The sequence below is a fragment of the Chelonoidis abingdonii genome, chromosome 4 (assembly GCF_003597395.2).
Source record: "Chelonoidis abingdonii isolate Lonesome George chromosome 4, CheloAbing_2.0, whole genome shotgun sequence".
In the NCBI taxonomy this organism is placed as follows: domain Eukaryota; kingdom Metazoa; phylum Chordata; order Testudines; family Testudinidae; genus Chelonoidis; species Chelonoidis abingdonii.
Genome location: NC_133772.1, coordinates 29,082,369 through 29,107,706, shown reverse-complemented (window position 1 = coordinate 29,107,706; position 25,338 = coordinate 29,082,369). Strand labels below are relative to the sequence as shown.

The 25,338-nt window shown below is 49.7% G+C and overlaps 2 pseudogenes; both read right to left on the bottom strand.

Annotated features, from left to right (window-relative positions):
• Positions 1-498: 498 nt before the first annotated feature.
• Positions 499-23,516, bottom strand: LOC116833439 (glycine-N-acyltransferase-like protein 3; annotated as a pseudogene).
• Positions 23,517-24,348: 832 nt separating this feature from the next.
• The window catches only part of LOC142046682 (glycine N-acyltransferase-like protein 3), a 10,791-nt pseudogene continuing 9,801 nt past the window's right edge, over positions 24,349-25,338 (bottom strand).

Sequence of the window (25,338 nt, the reverse complement as noted above, 5' to 3'; positions counted from 1 at the left end):
CCCCCATCTCCTGGGGGCTCAGCACGCCACATCCAGGAGCGGCCCTCAACAGTGCTGCAGCAGCGTCACTCCAGCGGGGCCTGAGCTTCCGCCAGGCAGCCAGGAGCTTGCAGCCGCACCCCCTTACCATGCAACTCCAAGCAGGGAGGAGTTCAGGCCCTGCTGGAGCCATGCCGCTTTAGCTCTGTCCAGGGTCGCTCCTGGATTATCCTCATCTCTCCCCTCTCTTGGAGCCTCAGCGTGCCACGTCCAGGAGCTGCCCTTGCCACTGACAGCACTGCAGCGGCATAGCTCTGGCGGGATCGGAGCTCGCAGACCCACTCCTTTACCATGTGGCTCTGAGTGGGGAGGAGCTCAGCCCCCACCTGAGCCACGCTGCTTTAGTTCTGTCCAGGGCCACTCCTGGATGCGGCATGCTGGGGCGCCGCGGATGGTGAAAGGCGGAGGAGGCCAGGGCTGGAGAATTCTTGAGCCCCGCCCCCCCGCCCCCGACCCCAGTCAGCTCTGGGCATCCAGGAAACAGAAGCTGGAGAAACAGTAAATCAGGTTGGCCAGGAACAGTCGGCTCTGCTCAGCCCCCACAAAGGGCCATGTCTCGTTCAGCAGGTCAGCATGGGAAATGTCCAGGGACAAGAGCCTCAGAGCAGAGTCCAGCCTAGGGAGCATAAAGAGGCAGAGTGGAGCCAAGGGATGGGAGGGACAGGCTGGCTCAGAAGGTGGGGAATGGGACATGAGGCCTTTCCCCTCAATGGGTGCTGGCTCCGATCCGACCCTGGGGCTTGGGAACTGAATGGCTCAGAGAAGTGGGGAGCATGGGACCTTTTCCTGGTAACACAGGTGGGAGCAGCACTGTCATGTCCCTGCTTGGCGGGTCTCAGAGGGGGTATCTCGTTCCTCAGGGAAGCTTCTCCCCATTCCCAGAGCATCCCCTGAAGCCAGGCCCTTTGCTAGGGGCCTGAGTGACTGAACCGGCTTTGGGGAGGGAAGATGCCCCTGCCCTCAGGGGGTCCTTGTGGCTGGAGGAGCCACGACATGGGGCAAGTGGCTGGTAGCTGTCTGTGCTCTGCCTGGGTTGCTTGCCAGGGTGCAGGCAGGACAGGCGCTAGGGTTTCTGGCGCCCTAGGCGCCAGGCCATTTTGCCACCCCGCGTGCGGGTCTCGCGGGTCTGGCGGATACGACTGCGGCAGCTCCAGCACCACCGGAGCCGCCTGCTGCCCCCCCCGGCAAAATGCCACTCCCCCCCCCAATGCTGGCGCCCCAGGGAAAGCACCAGCCCTGGGCAGCTCCCTGACCGGGGGGCGAGGAGCCCATGACTGCGGGGCGGGGTGCCCGGGCTGCCGGGTCATGGCGGCCGGCTCCCTGACCCGGGGGGGGGTGACGGGGCTCCCGGTCGCCGGTGGCGGCTCCCTGACCCGCGGGGTGCGCTGACCCCGGGGGGGCGCCCTGGGCTGCCCGTCTGCGGTCGCGGCCTCCTGACCCCCAAGGGGGGCGCCCTGGGCTGGACTGCACGGCGGTGGCTTGTGACACGGGGGTCGGGGCCGCCGCCTGGGAGCCAGGCTGCGGCGGCGGCGCCTGAACCCCGCGGGGGCTCCTGACTGGAAGGGTGGGGTGAGGCGCCCCTAGGGCTGCCGCGGCGGCGACCTCTGACCCCGGGGGACACCTTGGGACGCCGCTGCAGGCACTGCCTGCCTGCCAGAGCCTCAGGCCCCTCCAGCAGCCAGCGTGCTGCAACCATGTTAAAAATGTTTGGGGGCGCCAGCTTAATCCTACAGTTTACACATAATTCCTCTCCTCCTAACGTACATCCCCCTGAAATATATTTATATAGAGCAAGCATTCCCCCCGGAGTCCTTTGGCCAGGCTAAACAAGCCAAGCCTTGAGTCTCCTTTCATAAGGGCAGGTTTTCCATTCCTCGGAATCATCTTAGTACCCGTACTCTGAACCTGTTTCCAGTTTGTATATTCATCCTTCTTAAACATGGGAGCCAAGAACTGCACAACAGTATTCTAGGTGAGGTCTCACACAGCCTTATACAACGGTAACTAACACCTCCTTCTTTGCTGGAATACCATTTGCCTGATGCGCACTAAAACCGCTATTGCTTTTGAATGGCCATATCGCAATTGGGTGCTTCATAGTCAATCCTGCCGATAAAACCAAATACCCAAGGTCCTCTCCTCCTCGCGTTGTTTCCAACTGATGCGCCCCCATGTATAATCTAAAAATTCTTATATCTAATCCCTAAAGTGCATGACCCTGCACTTTTCAACTTATTAAATTTCATCTATTACAATTACTTCCAGTTTACAAAGGTCATCAGACTCCTGTATGGTACCGGTCCTATCTCTGTGTTATAGCAATACCCCCAGTCTTTGTATCATCAGCAACTTATATTAGCAACATTCCCCACTCTTTGTGCCAAGGTCAGTAATAAAAAGCGGTTAAATAAAATTGGTCCCAAAATCGATCCTTGGAACTCAACTATAACCTCCTTCAGCCTGAAACAGTTCACCCTTCAGGTATGAACCGTTGGAGTCTCCCTCTTAAATAAAAAACCATCTCTAATTACCACCTAATTTTCATATTCATCCCCATCTTTTCCAGTTTAACTGAAACAATTCCCCAATGTGAACCAGTGTCCAAATGCCTACTGAAATCCGAGGTAATTAGATCTACCGATTTCCTTGTCTAAAATAAATCTGTCACCTTCTCGAAGAAGAGGAGATCAGTTGGTTTTGGCATAATTACCTCTAGTAAAACCGTGTGTATAATTCAGTCCCAATATACTCATTGACCTCATTGTCCTTTACTACTTTCCTTCTTCAATATTTCTCAAGACTTAACATTACTACAGACGTCACAACTAACAGGCCTCACACACACACACCACACACACACACAAACACACCCCTTGCCTGAGCTTCCAAGTGTCTGCGGGTCCCTGAGCAAGTCAGAGAACAGGCTGTGTGCGCAGCTGCCAATCACCAGTGGGAATACTGCCATTGGCACACGAGCCCCTGTGCCTGGTCCTAGAATGGGGTGAGGAATAGGGCCTGCTGGCCAGTCTGGGGTCTCTTCCAGTGACTCTGTCCACACCCACGTGTCCCACCCCCAAGGCAGACACATGACGATCTCAGGCATGGTGCTTCGGACCAGTGAGTATGAAGTAGTTGGATGCACATCCAGCTGCACCCCCTTGGCCCTGGTCATGTCTCTCAAGGCCTCATATCAATCCATCCTGGAGCCCTGCAGGAGTGGCGACAGGCCCTGAGCAGTGACAGTCCTGATGGGAACGTGCTGTTGGAGGCCCAGCTTGGAATGTGGGGCAGGGAGGGACCAAGCTGACCCTCTGGCATGCCGGTCTCAGAAAGTGAGCTGCAACCTAAGTGAGGCATCAGTCCTGAGCACCATGGGGGCAATGGGAGCAACTGGTGGGAAATTGTATGGACCGGAGACGCAGGGTTCTGGCAGTGTCAGGGCCAGCTGAGTTGGCCCAGATGGTGGGGGACAAATGCAGTGACTGTGGGTTCAGGAGGAGGAAGGCAGCCCCAGACATGGCCTCGTGGATGCAGAGGCCTAACCGTCAAGTTAGATCAAATGCCCATGAGCAGCCGGCAGAAGGGCCTGGTACAACTCTGCATACATGTTGGTGTAGAAGTCAGAGTTGTCTGATGCCACCTGCCGTGAGAGACACAGAGCCGAAAGGCTAAAGAGGAACTCCCAATGGAATGATTGATTTGCCCGCTCCTCCCCCCCATCCCCTTCAAGTCAGTCGGGCCTCTGTCCGGAGGCCTCCTAGAGGCAAAAAAGGCCGTGTCCCATTCCTCATGCCCTGAACCAGCCTGGCCACCAGGGTGCAGCATGGTGGCTGAAGGGGGACACTTCTGTCTGTGGCTGAGTAAGAATGGCTTTGGACTAGCATTGTGAATCCACCAGCACTTTGTGCCCAGCCAGGTTCCTGCAATTTATATTCATTGCGGTGCTGTGGATCTGCTGGAGATATGGGGGGAGGGAAGGGAGTAAGATTTGAAGTTGCAAAAATTCTTTATTGGGAGGCAGCACCGAGGTGGCCCTTTGCCAAAGCAGCAGAGGGTGGCAGCAGAGATGAGGGAGCCCTGGAAAGCCCTTCCTTACCCCACGCAAAAGAGGCTGAAATCACCTGAGCTGGATGGGGTGGTGGAGCCTGGGGGCTGACCCAGCTGGCATTTCTCAAAGGATAGGGCACAGGCCTGTCTGATGCCAGGCTCTGGGACGAGGCCAACAGCTGACAGCAAACCATGAGTGGAGTGTAGCGGAGGAGTAAACTACTGCTGAAGGGGCATCTGTTCAGTGGTTGTGGGTCGGGAACTGAATCAGAGGACACAGCTGGAGACACTAAGGGGCAGGACTAGCTGTTTACTTATTATTCATAAGTGCAGAGTGGTACGTTATTGCTGAGCTCTCCCCAGTTGGGTGCTGGTTTCCCTGTCCCCTCTAACAAAGTTCTTCTTGTTTCACACACTCTCAGTTTGTCTCTTAAAGTCACTCCAGGGAAGATATTTAGTGATCCTAGAAATTTGGTTGGATGGCTCCAACTGGTGCTATTGGTTACTTTTCCAAAGGAAGCCCTAGTACTTGACCTGACCCTTGTTGCTGTGGACACAACATCGCAGACCAGGTTACGCACCCAGAACACTTTGGTTTTCAAGCCCTCAGTATCTGGACACAAAGCCGATACTGGGAACAAGCATAACCTTTTTTGGGGAAATTTCATTTGAAAAGTGGTTTCAAAATTGGGAAACTGTTGTGTGGCCCTAGCTGTAACTCTACCTTCCCCCTCACCCACGTGGTCCCAGCCGTGCCAGGGAGTGATGCTGCAAAGGGGAAATACTCAAAGGTGTCTTCAACAATCAGTTTAATTGCAGCTGGGATCACAGAGTCCAAAATGCTTCCTGCTATCAGTCAACGTGGGTGGGCGGAGTTAAATGGATTTGGGTGTTGTGGCTGTGTGGTGCTGAATTTAACACATCTGGATTGCTTTTAAGTGTGACCTCAGGCCAGGAGTCCTTGGGGATAGTGAAGTTTGGTTTGAGGATAATCAATATCCCCAGGAGGTATTTAACCCTTGAGTTACTGAGACAGACTGGCCCTTGAGGGAGTCCTTTGCATGGGAACACTCTTGGGCTCGTTAGTATCTATGCGGAACAGCCAGATCCATCATGGGTTAGAGGCATCATGCCAGGCGCACTGTGCTCAAGGAGATGTTGCTGAATGGGGATCTATTTCCCAGCCCCTCCCACCCTGCTTAAAGCTGCCCCAACTTGTATTCCCCATGAGATGGGAAAAAGAGCTGATGAGAGCAGGGTTGAACAGCAAGAGATGTTAGAAGTCCTAGGAAAGTGGGAGAGAGAGAGAGATCCGGGGAAGATGTCTCGGGGAGGGTGACACACTGACTGTGGAGGAGTTAGGGATGCAATAGGCTGAGCAGGATGTCCCAGGGAAAGCAAGGGAGGAGGAGGAGCAGAGCAGATGCAGGAGGCAGGTGAGCATGTAGCTAGATTAGGTGGAAGATCATTGAGCCATTGCTGCAGTGTCTGGAAGAGGAACTGGGATGGGGTAGTGTAGGGGAAGTGAGACAGGAGTGCTGTGTGTATGGGTCTGAGGTGGTAGAGTCCATCAAGGAGGACAAGTTATGGGCTCTGCAGAGTAGGATAGACTCTTTAAAAGTGGGTATAGGACTGGGAGGAAGGCAAGGCTGTGAGGCTGGGGGTAGCAGGCCCCATGTGAGGCTACAGCTGGGAGATGTTACTGATTCCACTTGGCCAACAATGATCCCCAGACTCCCCTACCCCCTTCTCTTATCAGGTCCCTTGGGTGGTTGGGCTGTGGACTCACATGCGGGTTGTGCCTGGTGCTGGCCTGGGGGTTAACGTGGGGGCTTTCACCAGTGCTGGGTTGTGAAGAATGACATACCACAGATTGGGCTGGTGCTGGAAGCCCTACCTCTCCTGCAACCTCTGCATGGGGTAGTTCTCAACGACCATATAGCTGTAGCTGGGATAGCCTAGTGCATGCAACCGCTTGGCTAACAAATTATTCAGCATCCCCATGTAGCCGTGCCACCAGTGCTGTGGCAAAGTGTAGCCAGGCTCCATTGCACCAAACGGGTATGAAGTGATCCAGCTGACTGGGTGGCCATCAGAATTCAGCAGGCAGACACTGGGGAAGTGACCGATCAGGGTGGCCAGGTACTTCCTGTTTTTCTCGTTCCCTCCAAAGCTCCACATACCATTCAGCAGGTCAGCGTGGGAGACATCCAGGGACGAGAGTCTTATGGCCAGGTCCAGCCTAGGGGGGCAGAAAGCAGCAGAGCAAAGCCCCAAAGGTCAGCGATCAGAGTGACACCTCAGAATTATGAGATGGCCTTAACATCATGAGGTTTGTTAAAACTATGACACTGTGATTGCTGGTCTCCTTTGACAGCTGAACTCCCCTGGCACCAACCCCTGGATGTGACATAATCAGTATTACGAGCAATACCAGATTTATTATGGTGATATGGGCCTCACTGCAGATTCTCCTATCCCAATATCTGCCCATCTGTTGCCCAGCAAATCATTCTTCCCCATCAGTTCTGCTCCCACACAGGCACCCATCAACTCTGTCTCCAGCCCTGCCCACCCCAGCCCCCTCCCAGCTTCCCCTCTGCACCTCCTGGTGTTCTTCCACCCCTCTCAGCCCTGTGGGGGCTGCAGCTGGGTGTCCCAGGGAAGGGGTGAACAGGGACACCACGCTGTCCCATTGCTCACAGGGGGAGTGGGGGAGGAGGGAGTGGAACCACCCTGATGCTGAGCAAATTCTGCTTCTTCTTCCCCCAGCCCGTCCCATGAGAAAGTGTCATGTTACCTCAGGGAGAGGGAGGGGCAGGGACCTCTTACTGCAGCAGCTCTGATTGGCTGCTCTTCCCCCAGTGGGGCATGTGGGAGAGGCAGTCAGTCAGACTGGGCGTCCCCCCAGGACAGGGGGGGATTCCCATGAAGATCATTGTGAGATGGGATCCAGACCTGGCCAAACTTATGGGACTCAGGAGAAGGGGATAACAGAACCAAGTAGAGAGGGAAGGAAGCTGCCTTGCTTGGGGATGGAAAATGGGATACAGGGCCTTTCCCTCCTAGGGGGCGCTAGCTCTGATCTGGCCCCAGAACAGGGGGATCTGCTGGCTCACGCGGTGCGGAATGGGACACAGGGCCTTTTCTCTCTTACCGATACGGTGGCGAAACTGTCTAATACCTCTTCTCATTAGAATTGAGTGTCTCATTCCCTTCCTGATAAGAAACCCCTCCATCCCAAAAGTGCCACCAGGGTATCTGTCCCTGCCTGGTGGGGAAAGATGAGGCCTGAAAGGCGCTGTGGCAGGGAAGATTCCTCTCCATCCTGGGCAAGGTGAGATTAAGTGCAGAGAATAGGGGGGGCGGTCTCTCGCTGCCAAGCCCCTGCCAGGGTTGTGATTGAGAATGCCGGTCCCCAGTGGCTGCGCGCATAGCGCCCATTGGTGGCATATAGGAACCATTTGCCTCAGGGTGTCCCTGCACAGGGTGGGAGCCCTGTGCAGGAGCTGAGAGGGGAATCCCCTCCCATCGGCTGGGCCCCACACGAATCTGCTATGGCTCCCAGTCCCTGCAGGTCCCTGAGGGGGTTGGCTCAGTGCAATCCCACTGAAGAGTCTGCTGGTGGCAAAGGACCTCAGTGTCCTAGGCCCTACAAGGAATGGTGCCAGATTCTTGGGCATTCCCAGTTTAGGGGTGCCAAATGTCCCAATTTATAGGGGGGGGGGGACAGTCCTGATATTTGGGGCTTTGTCTATATAGGGCCTATTGAACCCCCCACCCGTGTCAATTTTTCTGCTTGCTGTCTTGTACTAATCCCAATGCCATGCTGGCCATGCCCCAAATCTGGCTGCCTCCTTCCCTTACCATCCCCTTTGGGGCCCTGTGACACAGGCAGCACTGATCCGGGATCTCCAGGCATGGAACTGGATCTGGGTGAAATAGACTGAAGTAGCACAACACCTCCACTTGATCCCCTTAGCCTCAGCGATGTCCTTGCAGACGTTCGTACACCAGCCCAGCCCCCTGCAGGGGCAGCATGGCCATACAGTGGGAACAGGGACGAATGGTGGTAACAAAAGGGCCCATATGGTGGGGAGCCAGCCTGGCACACGGGTCGGGAGGGGGGGTCTGAGCTGTCCAAATCCCCAGCCCAGCCCTTGGGGAAGAGGATGTGGTAGGTGAGCTGACTCCAGCCCAGCACGTCAAAGGGCTACCCATATGCTCTGCCCTGCATAGGGGTCCTGGGAGCACCTGGCAGCCTGCAGGAGCAGAGGGCTTTGGGCGGATATGTAGGTGGATCCTGGGTTGAGTCTGTAGTAAGGGAGGCCCGAGATAAAAACTGGTATCAGGCCCGTATGAGGCCTGAGGCTGAACTAAAGTAATGGTTAGCTTTGGCTAACATAAAGCAAAGTGAAGCTGTGAGCCAGAGGCAGGCCCTGCTCCAGAAGCTGGAAGGAAAGGGCTGGATGCTGCAAAAAGGATATGTCAAAAGGTACTGAACCTAGAGAATCAAACATTCACATTACTTGTACACTCCACACAGATAACAAGGAACAGACTGACCCATCCAAGTGACAGGGGCAAAAGAGGTAATGCTGGATGAGAATTGTTTGGTTCGAACCACATGTACCAAGGTGAGAGGTGGCCCCTGTGCTCGTAGAAGGGTTGCACCTCAATATGTCAGGATGATGGTAACTTGTTTGTAGCCTGTGTATAAGAATGCTCCCTGGGGCGATGTCTTGCCGCAAGGGGGCATCGAAAGTCCCCCCCATGACTGAGCCAGTCCATTGACCGCGGGTATATATTTTGTAGTATGCCCTGTGACAACGTTCCTCCTCTACCTGATGGGGTCCTGCTCTTAGGGCGGATTTTCACCCAGTGATGCTTCCCCTCTTGCAGAACCCACAGTTTTGGGTCAGCTCCTCCTGTGTCTGATTGCAGGAGTGTGGAGGTTTGGGTGGGAACCCATGCCCACCCTCTACTCCAGGTTCCAGCCCAGGGGGGGCCCTGTGGATCGGCAGCTGTCTATAGTCCTCCTGTAACAGCTGATAAGTACAACTCCCGGGCCTTTCCCCCGCCGTCCCCCATGCCTCTCAAACACCTTCTTTATCCCACCAACAGGACCGCTCCTGGTGTCGATAATCACTTGCCCTCCTCAATCCTCCAGCGTATCACTCTCTCACTTGAGACTCCTTGCCTTCTTGTCCATGCTCTCACACACACTCCTTCTCCTCTGGCTCCCTCTGCCTGTGGAGTTGAGCTCCTTTTTAAACCCGGGCGGGGTGCCCTGATTAGCCTGCCTTGATTTGGCTTGAGAGTGTTCTATTTAAAGTAGCTATCTCTACGGCTTCTAGAAAGATCTTAATTGGCTCAGGCTTGTTTAACCTGAGTGTACTGCCATTTGGGTTCCGGGTATAGGGTTTGTTTAGCCTGGGCTACAATAAACCTGTTTTCTCAGTACTTTACTGTAGCCATCTGGCCTGCCCATGCACAGCCCTGTAGTTAGGCTAAGAAACCTACAGGAAACTAACTAATGTTCCGATACTGCAATATCTCCAAGAGGTGCCATCTTGTACTTACTCAGACTCTGTGGTCATTGGGGTTCTCTTCAGGGCTGCTGTGTCAGCGTATCTGCCAGAGCTGGGGCAGCACACAGAGGGAACAAACACACGCAGCCGAGTTCATACCAACCAAGGAGAAAGCAGAGGCACCAAACCGGGGTTAGCATCTGACAACACTTCTGCAACACTGGTGACCCCGACCGCTGATCTGTGAGTAAGCAAGCTGTCCGCGTAAAATCGCATCTAACATGGCAGAAAACCTCTGGCTAGGCGAACCCCTGACCCTCCCTTTGATCCCCAGGAGTTTTATAACTCATGGACCCGCTGGATTTGCCAGTAAGGGGGGGTCCAATGAATGTGAGAATGGGAAACATGGACTGGCATATAAGAGGCCGATGGGTAGAGTCCGGGCTCTGAACATAGGAGAAAAGTAAGAAGCAAAATTTTGCAGACTCTGTCTATGGCAGTGAGATGGCTGAAGGCTGCTGGCATGCTGGCCAAACAAGTAATGGAAAAAGCAGGGCAAGTAACAGAAACAAAGAAACAGTTAAAAGAATCAAAAGAAGCTATACAGCCCTGGAATGCTCCCACCGCCCTTGCAGGGTGGCAAGCAGCCCAGAGACAACCAGTACAGGAACAGAGTGAAACACTGGAAACAACTGTGTAAGGAACCTACAAAAAATAAATGTGCCGTCCCGTTATAAATATTGGTGGTAAACAGCAGGCTTCAGGAGCTACCCTGTGCCTGAAAAATGGGGACAGAAGTGGAAAAAGGTGGTCCTAGTAAAATTAAAAGATGAAATAGGGTCCACTGCATTGCAACCATCACCCTATGATAAACGCCAGCTTCCAGTTAAACTTAAACCAGAACCTAGACTGGTGCCTGTCAGAACGGGACAAGTAAGTGCACAAAAGGAAAGAGTAGCAAACAATACTCTCACTGAATTGGTAAATCAAATGAAGGAGAAAATGGAACAGTTCACAGAGCACATTAACAGACAGGACCTGCGCCTCGATCGCAGGGGAGCGAATAAAAAAGAATTTCAAAGTAAAAAACTGAAATTAAGCGGGTTAACACCTAGAATTGATGCATTAACACATGGAGCTGCCCAGAAACAGTTAACTGCAGCAAAAAAGGGCACCTCCACCATCCATTTGGCATGCATACAAAAGCAACAGACACTGGGGGAACAAATTCAGGTTTTACAAGAGCAGGTAACTAACCCCAATCTCCTCTCAGAGCCAGGAAAAAACCAGGGGCGCAATCCCCAACTGTGCAGGTTCCCAATTACTTTGACCCATGGAACCACACTCTGCGCTCAGATCTGAAAATAGAACCTTCTTTCTCAAATATTTTTACATATCGGTTAAGTTTTGTCTTTTATATGTTTTCTCAGTATGTTTTCTCAGTTTGCTAAATTTGCTGCTGCTGCCTGTGCTTTCAAATACCTTGATAGAATTAGTCTCTCTTGGCTCAGGTCTCGCTACCTTCCTAGGTTGGTCTTCAACCACCCTCCCTTTTTCCCCCGCCTCTCCTCACTTCTGCTCTCTCTCTGTTTTAAAAGTTAAAAGTTATAGTTTTTACAGAAACCTCCAAAAGATAAAGCAATTGAAAACAGAACAAAACAGGAAACAAAAAGAAAACAAGGTAAAACTTTAAATCCAGTAAATTAATTATTTTAACCCTTCAGGAATGCAACAGCCGGAATGATTCCTAACTTTCTTGAAGATATGGTTGCCAAGCAACAGAAATGCATTCTCTGCTTCTAATCCTAACCACTAACTAATATTTGAAACATGGGCTTTTCTTATTTCCATATAGCAGAGTTTTAAATTAATGTTAAATATGAAGTAATGCAAAATTCCTTGTTACCAAATTAATACAATATATTTGGCATATATTAATATATTTTTATCAAATTTATGCTACAAGTTTTAAATAAGGTAATAACTTGTTTATTCAAATGTTTAACCCTTTTTACTTTTTATTTTTGGTGGTGTTATTTTGTGCAGTTATGAATAGAATTCCGGCGCCATTTGTTTTTAATTGTAAGTTTGTCCTGTATGTCATGTGTGTGTCTTGTGTCTATGTTGTGTGTGTCATGTGACTATTTTTTTAAAATTATTTTTATTTTGTTGCAACAAAAGTCAACTTTATACCTTATCTTTAAATAAAAGATGTAGATGTGGACCACCACTATTTTTAAAATCATGGTTGGGGTATAATTAAATATTATAACACCAATTTTTGTGCAAAGTTCAAAAAGGTTTCAGTTACAAATATATGTACATATATTTCTGTCTCAACAAATAATGCAATTGCAACAAAAAGAATTCTTTTTTATCAATCACAGTTTTGTTTTTAAGTTTTTTTAAATTGTTATTCAAAGAAAAAATGTGAGGGGAACTTACATTAAGGTAAACATAATATTAACAAAATGTCAATTTCTGTGTTTGAAGCTTTTTTATAAACGTGTTTGCACTTATAAATATAGTTTAAGAATGTCATAATCAAAATGTTTTAAAATAACAATTTATGCATAAAGCTAACCAAACAATTTCAACAGGTTCCACTTTTGGCTCCCAAGCATAATAAAGCATCTTGAAAGTATACCCTCAAATACCCCGCAAAGTATTTGCATGTATCTGTATGTAAAATTTATTTTGGTTTAATTTTATAGTTGGTTTAATTTTATATGCTTTTCTTTTGTTATGTTATGTTAATGGGAAGCAAAGGTTGTTAAGGTTGTGTGCTTCTAAACAGTTAAATAAGAGTGAAGTTGGTATCACAAGCAAACTTAACTCTAAAAAGCTGTTAAAATTATGTTACTAAATCTTTTCTGAAAACAAAGTGTGTTCAGCAAGGGAAAGCAATACACCTTCTCATGGAAGATTGTGAGCATTTTATTTTAGCTGTTAAGCATTACATTTAGTATGAAATATTAGTAATGCACCTCAAATGAAATGAATGTCTAGACACAATTTGCAAAAGTATCGCTTGTGTTATAAAAGACTCAGTCCCTATTACATTGTTCTTATTACATTGTGAACAAACTAATTGTGTATTAAAGTTTGGGTTACTGAAAACAAACAAAACAAAACAAACTTTAAAAAACTTAACAAACAAAGTTTGTTTAATCAGTAAAGTTGCATCCACAGACGAAAGATGGCAGAAAATATCACACCCTGAAACACCAGATATATCAGTATCAGTGAAGAAACCTCCAAGCATCAAAGAAAAGAAAAATGAAGTGTTTATAAATAGAGACTGGTCAAATACACCTCTATCCACTATATATGGACAATTAAGTTAACAATCAGCTAAAACCACTAGCTGGATCAGAAAAAACTGTCATTTAATTTCAACTTGGGTACTGTGTAAAAACAACTGCAATTTTGCACCCTGTAGTGAAATCATTACTGCTGTAAAAACAACTGTATTCTTGCTGTGTATAACTTGCTAAACTGTTTAAAACCAACACAAACCAGCCAACACCGATGAGGCCAGGTAAAGAAATCAACAATCTGTACAATGGTAAACAAAGCCACCACCATAATGTCAGTGAAGCATACCTAACCGAGGCACAAAATTCAAAACAAATGGGTAAGGAAATTAAGTGCTACACAGTAACTATGAAAGACAGTACTGTGTATCTGAACGTACATCGGGCCAATAGTGTTTACCTCACAGGCCTCAGTGGTAGCTGTCACTACTATCCAAACAGTTCTCTGGGTTAATTCTCATAATTTACATAGCACTGTGGGTGACGCAAACTTCTGTTTATCTTCAACAACTCCTAATCCCAAGTTTTTAAAATACCTCAGCCTACTACTAATAATGAGAGCAGTGGTCACTGGAATTGCCCTAATCGGAGTGTGTTTTATATCTTGTGTCACCAAAGTAAAAGGGCTAAGAGTACACCATAGCGCCTGGAAAACATGGTTACACTTGGATATAGAGGTCGGAATATCAAATAGAAAGAACGTGTACACATACACAGCCCAACACATGGTTACAACTTATATAGGTGTGATCCATATCCAGCATAATTCATATATATCGACGCATATTTGGGGGTGCTTCAATTCTAAGGCTCAATCAATAATACTACATTCCTCAGTCCATGGTCCCCGGGCCATGAACAATTCCCAGGCCCACCATAAGGGACTAAAAAATAATTGGATAATAAATCTGCCTAACAGTCGTACGAGGAATGTGCAAGACTAAAAAGACAGATGGGGCATGAGTGTACAGGATGGTAAAATAAGGTAACCACATAACAGTGTTTAGCCCCCTGGGTTATCTTCAGCTCCATGCATTATGCGACTTTTCCGGGATGATGGGTAAACATCCTCCCCCATAAAAAGACAAAAAGTAGGGAATATGTAGTAAGTTGAGGAGCCCCTAAGATAAAAACCTTGGTATCAGAGGCCCGGTAATGAGGCCTGAAATGCCTGAACTAAAGTAATGGTTAAGACTTTGCTAACATAAAAGCAAAGTTGAAGCTGTGAAGCCAGAGGCAGGCTCTGCTCACAGAAGCTGGCAAGGAAAGGGCTGATGGCTGCAAGAAGATAACGTACCTGAAAAGGTACTGAACACTAGAGATCAGAACATTCACATACTTGCACATTCCACACAGATAACAAGGAACAGACCGACCCATCCCAATGACAGGGCAAAAAGGGTAATATGATGGATAGAGTTGTTTTGTTCAACGCAACATGTACAAGGCGAACCAACATGTACAAGGTGAGAGGCGGCACCTTGCTACATAGAGGGGTTGCACCTCAATATGTCAGGAGTGATGTGTAACTTGTTTGTACCTGTGTATAAGAATGCATCCCTGGGGCGATGGCTTTGTCCGGCCGAGGGGGCAGTCGAAAGTCCCCCCACTGACTGAGCCGAGTCCATTGACCGTGGGTACATATTTGTAGTAAGCCCTGAGTTAGGCTAAGAAACCCACAGGGAACTACTACTGTATCCAATATGGCAACAAACCTGGCCGACGTGCCTTAGTACCTTACTAGACTGTGGTCATTGGGGGTTCTCTTCGGGTCTGCTGTGTCAGCTATCTGCGCAGAGCTGCGGCAGCACACAGAGGGAACACACGCACGCAGCCGAGTGATACCAAGGTTTTTATCTTAGGGCCTCCTCTTACTACAACTCAGAGAGGACATATATGTTCAGTTGCTGTGGGGCTCTCCCAGATGCTTTGGGGCACAAGTTATCAAGGATGCGGAAGGTCTGTCCCCAATTGACAGCAGCCGCACTGGCCAGCAGCCATCTAGGTCCCGGGAGTACACTGTGTGTGTGTTGGTGTACAAATCAGAGTCATCCGATGCCACCTGTGGGGGGAGACATACAGCCAAGACGGGAGAATTCCCAATGGTATGACTGATTGGCCTGCCCCCTCTCCACTGAACTAGCCTGCTCCCTAGAGGGGAAGGGCTGCGTATCCCATTCCCAGCCCCCAGCCGGCTTGCCCCAACCCTGTGGCCCCTTGAAGAGGAAGGGCCACGAATCCCAGTCCCTGTCTCCTCTCTGAACCAATCTGGCCCCCCGTCCTGGGGTCCCCTAGAGAGGAAAGGCCTTGAGTCCCATTCTACATCCTCCCGAACCATCCAGTCCCCAGGTGCAGTGTGGTGGCTGAGGGGCTTCACCTCTCTCTGCGGTCGGGTAAGGACAACTTTGAATTCAGGCCATGAATCCACCAGCACCTCCTGCGCAGCCGGGTTCCCCCAATTTATGGTCATCACAGTGCCATAGACCTGTCAGACACATGGAGGTGGTGGAGGTCAGAGCTGGGGGAGAGGGAGCAATTCCCACTTCAGAACTCCGTTTGGAGCCACCCAGTATTTATTGGGGGGTGCGGGTTCAGCATCTTGTGATCTTCTGCATATTAGCTGAGGTTTTTGCCCTTCTCCAACATGGCCTCCCTCTCCCATCCCTGCCAATGGGGCTGACACCACAGGCTGCCCTTAGTCAAGATGGCCACCACCTCACAATGATTTCAGGGGGCTGAGACCTGGGAAGACGGGTGCTCCAGGCTATGGGTATTAGAGATGGCGGGGCAGGGGATTGTGAAGACCAGCAAGGAGAGGCGATTGGGGAGCGAGTGGGGGATGTGGGAGATACTAGGGGTTGAGGTGAGGGGCAGGGAGGGGGTAGGGATGTGGAGGGGAGAGAGATGGGGAAGGGAGCATGAGGGACAAGGGCCACGGCAGGGCCTGTCTCTAACCAACCCCCTGAGTTTACTCTCCTGATTTAAGGGTCTGACTCCTTATTTGTGGGTCCTGGCCTGGGATCACAGGGGAGACTCTGAGCGCGGAGGAGGGGCAACAAAGAGGCTGGTGACCCCCACATACACTTGAGCCATTTGTTGACATGGAATCATGGAGGGAGCCAGAGCTACCCAGGTCTTTGCTCAGCTGGCACGGGCCTGCCCATGCAGTGACTGGCTGGCACGGAGCCTGCCTGTGCTGTAACTGTTCGATATGGAGCCAATCTGCCCTGTGACTGGCTGGGGAGGTCCCGCCAGCTACACTGGGTGAGCAGCAGGAATTTGCTGGATTTGGAGTTTGAGAGACAGGAGATGTGAGTGGGGCGGGGGCAGCTTGGAGAGCAGGCAGGACCTGTGGGGAGGGGCCTGCCCCACCAGCTAGCCCTTGACCCAGGGGTTGGGTCTTGCCCCCAGCCAGCCCAATCTCATCACCCTGGGGAGAGAGAACTTTCTGCCCTGCTCCCATCCCTGGGAAAAAAGATCAGTCAGTGTCACAAGCAATGTATCGGGCAAGCGCCTCCATAGTGTCCCCTCCAGCAGCTGCAGCTTGGAGTAGCAGCTCAGGATCAGCATCTCTGGTGTGGATGGGCCTTCGGCAGATTCCAGCAGCGGTGGCACAGGGGATGCCCTGTGTGGGAGAGACCCATCAGTTCCCTGTGACCTTCCCCCAGCCGCCCCCCCACCCCGCCACCTCCCTGGTGACATGAGGGGTATCTGCAACCTTCCTGCCCTGCCAAAATAACAAATGCTGTGGGTAGACCTACAATAACAAACCACTCTGGTTACAACACCTGTACCCACCAGAGACCCTACAATAACCATCCCAATGGTTATATTCACAGTGCAGCATTTCCTGTGGATTTTCCTCTCCTCCTAAGTATCAACACTTCCTTGCTGTTAATGTTTCAGCTTTTCAATCTAAAGATTACTTCTGATGAGAATTTGCACAAGTGGTGCTTGGATGTTCCCAGAGCTCAAGGAGTGGCAGGTCAGTACCTCAACTGAGTCTAACTTGTTTTGTAAGGGGCAACAAATCTTCACAACATTTCCCCCACAATTTGCTAAGCTGTGTTTGTGAGACCCTACAAAAACATACCCTACAATACAATCATAGAATATCAGGGTTGGAAGGGACCTCAGGAGGTCATCTAGTCCAACCCCCTGCTCAAAGCAGGACCAATCTCCAACTAAATCATCCCAGCCAGGGTTTTGTCAAGCCTGACCTTAAAAACTTCCAAGGAAGGAGATACCACCACCTCCCTAGGTAACCCATTCCAGTGCTTCACCACCCTCCTAGTGAAATACCTTTTCTTAATATCCAACCTAGACCTCCCCCACTGCAACTTGAGACCAAGTATACCCTCAAATACCCTCAAAGTATTTGCATGTATCTGTATTTAAAATTTATTTTGTTTAATTTTATAGTTGGTTTAATTTTTATATGCTTTTCTTTTGTTTTGTTATGTTAATGGGAAGCAAATGGTTGTTAAGTTTGTGCTTCTAAACAGTTAACAAGAGTGAAATTGGTATCACAAGCAAATTAACTCTAAAAAAGCTTGTTAAAATTATGTTACTACTAAAACAAAGTGTTCAGCAAGGGAAAGCAATACACTTCTCATGGAAGATTGTGAGCATTTATTTTAGCTGTTAAGCATTACATTTAGTATGAAATATTAGTAATGCACCCAAATGAAATGAATGTCTAGACAACAATTGCAAAAGTATAGCTTGTGTTATAAAAGGCTCGGTCCCTATTACATTGTTCTTATTACATTGTAAACAAACTAAAGTTAAAACTGTGTATTAAGTTTGGGTTACTGAACAACAAAAACAAACAAAAAACTTACTACTGTTTACTAACAAAGTTGTTTAAGTTGCATCCCACAGACCAAAAGATGCCAGAAAATATCACACCCTGAAAGACACCAAATAATATCAGTGTATACAGTGAAGAAACCCCAAGCATCAAGAAAGAAAAAATGAAGTGCTTTATAAATAAAGAGACTGGTCAAATACACCTCTATCTACCATATATGGACAATTAAGTTAACAATCAGCTAAAAACCACTAGCTGGACCAGAAAAACTGTCATTTAATTTCAACTTGGTTACTGTGTAAAACAACTGTATTATTGCTGTACACTGTGTTTATCATTGTATTTGCTGCTTAGGTTATGCGCTGTATTATCGCTGTACAATGTGTATAACCTTGCTAAACTGTTTAACCAACACACAGGTAAAAATCAACAAACAAATGGAAGCCAACAACATGAAAGGCAAGGAAAAAACAAATTGGTAAAGAAATTAAGTTACATAGTAACTATAAATTGGGTAAACAAATTCCCTGTTAGTACCAGTCATAATTTGGGTCAGTGACACTGCATCCTAACTGAGGCACATGTTATTCAAAACAATCTTGTTCAGTGTCTGGGTACCAATATTAAATCCTGACACAGCAATAAATTTGATAAATTGGTTACTGTCTGTTCAGTAGGTTATCTGGAAGACAGCATCCATAAAGACAACTGAATCTACATCAACCAATGGAACAGAGAAGCTACCCACTTCTGTTTCCTGCCCAGTAAAGCTGACCCAAGGGTGACAACCAGCAGCAAGGGTAACCTATAACATGAATGGACAGTAACTGTGTAGTAACTAATTACAATATATTTATATATAAAGGTCTCAGTGGTAGTGTCACTACTCCAAATTTCTGTTTTACTTCTCATATACATAGCACTGTGGGACACACTGTCACAATCCCTATCCCAGTATTTTAACACACTCAGCCTACTACTAATAAGAGAGGTGATCACTGGAATTGCCCTAATAAGAGTGTGTTTCTATCTGTGTCACCAAAGTAAAAGGGCCAGAGTACACCAGCAGCCTGGAAAAACATGGTTACACTTGGATATAAGGTGGTGTCATATGTACACATACATACTATACATATATGCCATATACACTATAATATATATGCCAATATCCATATAATTCATATATATTAATTATTTGGGAGTGCCTCTAAGGCTCAATCATAATACTACATTCCTCAGTCATGGTCCCGGGCCTAACATTCCCAGGCCCACCATAAGGGACTAAAAAATAATTGGATAATAAAATCTGCCTAACAGTCGTACGAGGGAATGTGCAGACTAAAAAGACAGATGGGGCATGAGTGTATGGAGGTAAAATAAGGTAACCACATAACAGTGTTTAGCCCACTGGGTTATCTTAGTCCATGCATTATGCTTTTCCGGGACGATGGGTAAACATCCTCCCATAAAAAGACAAAAAGTGGGGAATGTAGTAAGAGGAGGCCCTGAGACATAAAACATTGGTATCAGAGGCCTGGTATGAGGCCTGAGGCCTGAACTAAAGTAATGGTCAAGACTTTGCTAACATAAAGCAAAGTTAAGCTGTGAGCCAGAGGCAGGCCCTGCTCACAGAAGCTGGCAAGGAAAGGGCTGATGCTGCAAGAAGATACGTACCTAAAAGGTACTGAACACTAGAGATCAGAACATTCACATACTTGCACATTCCACACAGATAACAAGGAACAGGCTGACCCATCCCAATGACAGGGGCAAAAGGGTAATATGATGGATAGAGTTGTTTTGTCGAACCAACATGTACAAGGTGAGAGGCGGCACCTTGCTACATAGAGGGGTTGCACCTCAATATGTCAGGAGTGATGTGTAACTTGTTTGTACCTGTGTATAAGAATGCATCCCTGGGGCGATGGCTTTGTCCGGCCGAGGGGGCAGTCGAAAGTCCCCCCACTGACTGAGCCGAGTCCATTGACCGTGGGTACATATTTGTAGTAAGCCCTGAGTTAGGCTAAGAAACCCACAGGGAACTACTACTGTATCCAATATGGCAACAAACCTGGCCGACGTGCCTTAGTACCTTACTAGACTGTGGTCATTGGGGGTTCTCTTCGGGTCTGCTGTGTCAGCTATCTGCGCAGAGCTGCGGCAGCACACAGAGGGAACACACGCACGCAGCCGAGTGATACCAAGGTTTTTATCTTAGGGCCTCCTCTTACTACAACTCAGAGAGGACATATATGTTCAGTTGCTGTGGGGCTCTCCCAGATGCTTTGGGGCACAAGTTATCAAGGATGCGGAAGGTCTGTCCCCAATTGACAGCAGCCGCACTGGCCAGCAGCCATCTAGGTCCCGGGAGTACACTGTGTGTGTGTTGGTGTACAAATCAGAGTCATCCGATGCCACCTGTGGGGGGAGACATACAGCCAAGACGGGAGAATTCCCAATGGTATGACTGATTGGCCTGCCCCCTCTCCACTGAACTAGCCTGCTCCCTAGAGGGGAAGGGCTGCGTATCCCATTCCCAGCCCCCAGCCGGCTTGCCCCAACCCTGTGGCCCCTTGAAGAGGAAGGGCCACGAATCCCAGTCCCTGTCTCCTCTCTGAACCAATCTGGCCCCCCGTCCTGGGGTCCCCTAGAGAGGAAAGGCCTTGAGTCCCATTCTACATCCTCCCGAACCATCCAGTCCCCAGGTGCAGTGTGGTGGCTGAGGGGCTTCACCTCTCTCTGCGGTCGGGTAAGGACAACTTTGAATTCAGGCCATGAATCCACCAGCACCTCCTGCGCAGCCGGGTTCCCCCAATTTATGGTCATCACAGTGCCATAGACCTGTCAGACACATGGAGGTGGTGGAGGTCAGAGCTGGGGGAGAGGGAGCAATTCCCACTTCAGAACTCCGTTTGGAGCCACCCAGTATTTATTGGGGGGTGCGGGTTCAGCATCTTGTGATCTTCTGCATATTAGCTGAGGTTTTTGCCCTTCTCCAACATGGCCTCCCTCTCCCATCCCTGCCAATGGGGCTGACACCACAGGCTGCCCTTAGTCAAGATGGCCACCACCTCACAATGATTTCAGGGGGCTGAGGCCTGGGAAGACGGGTGCTCCAGGCTATGGGTATTAGAGATGGCGGGGCAGGGGATTGTGAAGACCAGCAAGGAGAGGCGATTGGGGAGCGAGAGTGGGGGATGTGCGTGATACTAGGGGTTGAGTGTAGGGCAGCGAGGGGTAGGGATGTGGAGGAGAGCCGCAGATGGGGAAGGGAGCATGAGGGACAAGGGCCACGGCATGGGCTGTCTCTAACCAACCCCCTGAGTTTACTCTCGGCTGATTTAAGGTCTGACTCTTCCTTATTTGTGGGTCCTGGCCTAGGGATCACAGGGGAGACTCTGAGCGCGGAGGAGGGCGAACAAGAGCGCTGGTGACCCCCACATACACTTGAGCCATTTGTTGACATAGGAATCATGGAGCGGGGAGCCAGAGCTACGCCAGGTCTTTGCTCAGCTGGCACGGGGCCTGCCCATGCAGTGACTGGCTGGCATCGGAGCCTAGTTGCTGTAACTGTTCGATATGGAGCCAATCCTGACCCTGTGACTGGGCTGGGAAGTCCCGCCAGCTAACAACGAGCAGTGAGCAGCAGGAATTTGCTGGATTTGGAGTTTGAGAGACAGGAGATTGTGGTGGGGCGGGGGCAGCTTGGAGACGCAGGCAGGACTGATGGGGAGGGCCTGCCCCACCAGCTAGCCCTTGACCCAGGGGGTTGGTCTTGCCCCCCAGCCAGCCAATCTCATCACCCTGGGGAAGAGAGAACTTTCTGCCCTGCTCCATCCCTGCGGGAAAAAAGATCAGCGTCAGTGTCACAAGCAATGTATCGGGCCAAGCGCCTCCCATAGTGGGTCCCCCCCTCCAGCAGCTGCAGCTTGGTAAAACTCAGTAGCAGCTCAGGATCAGCATCTCTGGTGTGGATGGGCCTCCGGCAGATTCCAGCAGCGGTGGCACAGGGTAGGTGCCCTGTGTGTGGAGAGACCATCAGTTCCCTGGACCTTCCCCCAGCCGCCCCCCCACCACCCGCCACCTCCCTGGTGACATGAGGGTAGGGATCTTGCAACCTTCCTGCCCTGCAAAATAACAAATGCTGTGGGTAAGACGCTACAATAACAAACCACTCTGTTACAGACACGCTGTACCCACCAGAGGACCCGACAATAACCATCCCAATGGTTATATTTCAACAGTGCAGCATTTCCTGTGGATTTCCTCTCCTTCTAGAGTAATCAGCACTTCCTTGCTGTTAAGTTTTTTCAGCTTGTTTCAATCTCAAAGATACTTACGATGAGACACTCTTGCACAAGTGGTGCTTGGATGTTCCCAGAGCTCCAAGGAGTGGCAGGTCAGTACCTCAAACTGAGTCTAATTTCGTTTTTGTAAGGGCAACAAATCTTCACAACATTTCCCCACAATTTAGCTAAGCCTGTGATTTGTGAGACCCTACAAAAAACATACCTACAATACACAATCATAGAATAGCAGGGGTTGGAAGGGAACCTCAGGAGGTCATCTGTCCAACGCATCACCTGACCTCAAAGCAGGACCAACTCTCCAACTAAATCCATCCCGCCAGGGTTTTGTCAAGCCTGACCTGTAAAAACTTCCAAGGAAGGAGATACCTACCACACTCCCTAGGTTTAACCCATTTTCCAGTTTGCTTCACCACCTCCTAGTGGAAAACAGGGTTTTGCCTTATAATCCAGCCAAACCTCCTATCACTGAAAATTTGAGACCATTACTCCGTTTATCTGTTCAATCTGCTACCACATGAAGAACAGTCTAGACTCCATTTCCTCTTTTGGAATCCCCCTTTCGAGGTAGTTGAAAAAGAAGCTATCCAAATCGCCCTCCATTACTTCTCTCTCTGCAGAATGAATAAATCCCAGTTCCCTCAGCCTTCTCTCTCATAAGTCATGTGCTCCCCCCAGCCTCCTTAATAATCTTTGTTGCCCTTCACTGGACTCTTTCCATTTTTTCAACATACCCATGTGCTTCAGTAGGTGGAGACACCAAAATTGGATACAGTACTGCAGTATGAGGCCTCACCCATAAGCCCGAAGACAGGGTGAATGATCAAGTCCTTGATTCGATCCTGCAATGTTCCTAGCGATACTCAGCCCAAAATGCCTTCTGGGCAACAAGGGGCACACTCTGTTGACGCCTATCCAGTCTTCTCAGACCACTGAAACCCCTAGGTCCTTTTCTGGACAGAGGACAGCTGCCTAGCCATGTCAGTGCCTAGTCTATAGCATTGTAAATGGATTCTTCTGTCCTAAGTGCAAGGACTCCTGCACTTGTCCTTGTTAGAACTTGCATCAGATTTCTTTTGACCCAATCCTCTAAATTTGACTAGATCCCTCATTTTATCCTATTCCTACCCTCGTCCTACCCTCCAGCATATCTACCACTCCTCCCAGTTTGTCCTGTCTATCTGTCTGTGGCCTCAGCCATGCCAGAGATGGTCTGTGCAGGACTCAAGTGGCCCCAGTAGCTCCCACTTACCCTGGCAGGGAGACTGTCCAGGTAAGGGGCAGCCTCTGTGAAGACAGAGAGACAAGGTGTCTGTGAGGCAGTGAGGTTCCTGCCTGACAGCAGCTGGTCCTGTCCCCGCTGGGTCTCGCTGTCCTTCAGGGGCTGCTCCAGCCTCTTATCCCTGAGTGAATGAACCATTAACAGAGTCTGTGCCTGGCCCGGAGCTAAGGCCTGCCACATCCCTGCAGTCACGGGCATTCCTTCCATGGGCAGGGAGAGGTGAGATGATTTCCTAGGGCCAGTGGAGTAGAATTCTGATGAAACGTGAGCACAGCCAGGCACGAGACATGGGCAAACAAGTTCTGGTGGTGCCCCTCAATCCTGAGTCCGACCCACATCTCCTGCTCTCCCTGCCCTGGGCTCCCCCTCTGCAGCTCCTTCCTAGCTTGCAGTTTCTGTCTATTGCTTTGATTGAGAGTTGTGTTGGGAGCCCCCAGTCTGGGGCCCTCTCCTTGACTTCGTCTTTGCCTTGGCTCTGTGTCTCTCCCAGCCCTGTCCCCCCCAAGGGTTGTGTGCCCTGGGACACTCTTTCCTCATTACACCGTGCCATGGCCTGTATCTTCCATGGTCCCTATCAGCATTGGGAAGCAGCCATGGGTTCTGGGGTGGGCAGGTTTCTACCTATGACATGATGGAAACCTCTTGGCATGGGGCTGTCAGTTCGTTACCTGCCAGGAGCAATGCAATCTGTATCTGCAGCAACTTGGTGTCACGTTTATTATTCAGCTGGAATCTGGCATCAGACGAGCCTCAGGTTGGCTTGGCAAAGCTGAGCTGAAGGCAGAGGTTGTGTTGGCAGCAACAACTGCCTCAGTATGCCCAGCTCTGTGGGATCCATCTTGGCTCTCCCTCCTTTAGGCTGTACGTTCCCGTGTGAGTTCCTGGGAACCTGAGTCTCTGGGGTTCTCACAAACACAGTCGCTTCCCGCACATGCTGTGACGTTGTTCCGAGCTGTAGCAGAGCTGTGTCCACATCTCCTGCTCCCTTGTGTGCCAGGCAGGGAGTGCTAAGTCACTGGCAAACCAAGGAGTTAACATTGCCTAGAGGTTCCATGTACCCTTCCACAATGTCGAGCCCAGCAAAACTCTCACATCTGAAAACCAAGCAATGAAGAGTTAAGGTGCCTGCTCATGGTCCTTAACCTTGCCCCTGGAGCTGCCAAGAGCCCCTGGGCTCCAGCTGTCCTCAGAGTGTCGCTCTACTGAAGAGGGGAGGGGTTAGCTGGAGCAGCTTGGCAGAGCTGTGACTGAGGCAAGGTGTTTTTGGGGGGCTGTTGCACTTGGCAGAGGTGAGCCCCTCTTCTTGCCCCCAGGTGTGTGATCAAAGGAAAGGTGCCTGGGTACACTGAGAGATCCATTTCACCTCATTATAGCACTGGGTTGTCCACGTTGTCACTAATGGGGCACAGGGTCTTCCTGCCTGGGGGATTGTCATCAGTGAGGTGAGCACGAATGAAAGGTAAATGACAGGGTAATGTTAGACGGCATCATGTACCTGAGGGGGACGAGGTTGAAGGGATTGTAAAATTGAGCAGATGTGATGTGGAGCAGGATCAAGCTGTGTCTACACTGAAAACGCTGCAGTGACAGTTCTTACACCCTCCTAGCGCTGTAGGGAGTCAGTGCAACGACAGAGTGAGAGTAGGTGTGTTATGGGTGTATCAGGGCATTGCTTTCCCCCCTTCTCTCCACGCACACTTGATAACAGTGGAATGGGAATAATGCTCGTGCTTTGTGATGTTTGGAACGTGTAGGTGGTCTATGACCAAAAAACTTGTTGGCTACTTATTACATGTGTAATTCCATCTCCCCTCCTCCACCATCTCCTGCAACTTACAGCCCCCATCCCCTGTCCTCCCGCCAGAATTTCCACCTCACCCTCTGTCATGGTATAATTCCCCACTCTGAACCTTAGTGTCCAAGAGATGGGGTACCAGCATGAATTCCTCTAAGCTTGATTACCAGCTTAGAACCTGTAGCGCTGCCACCAACCAGGAATTCC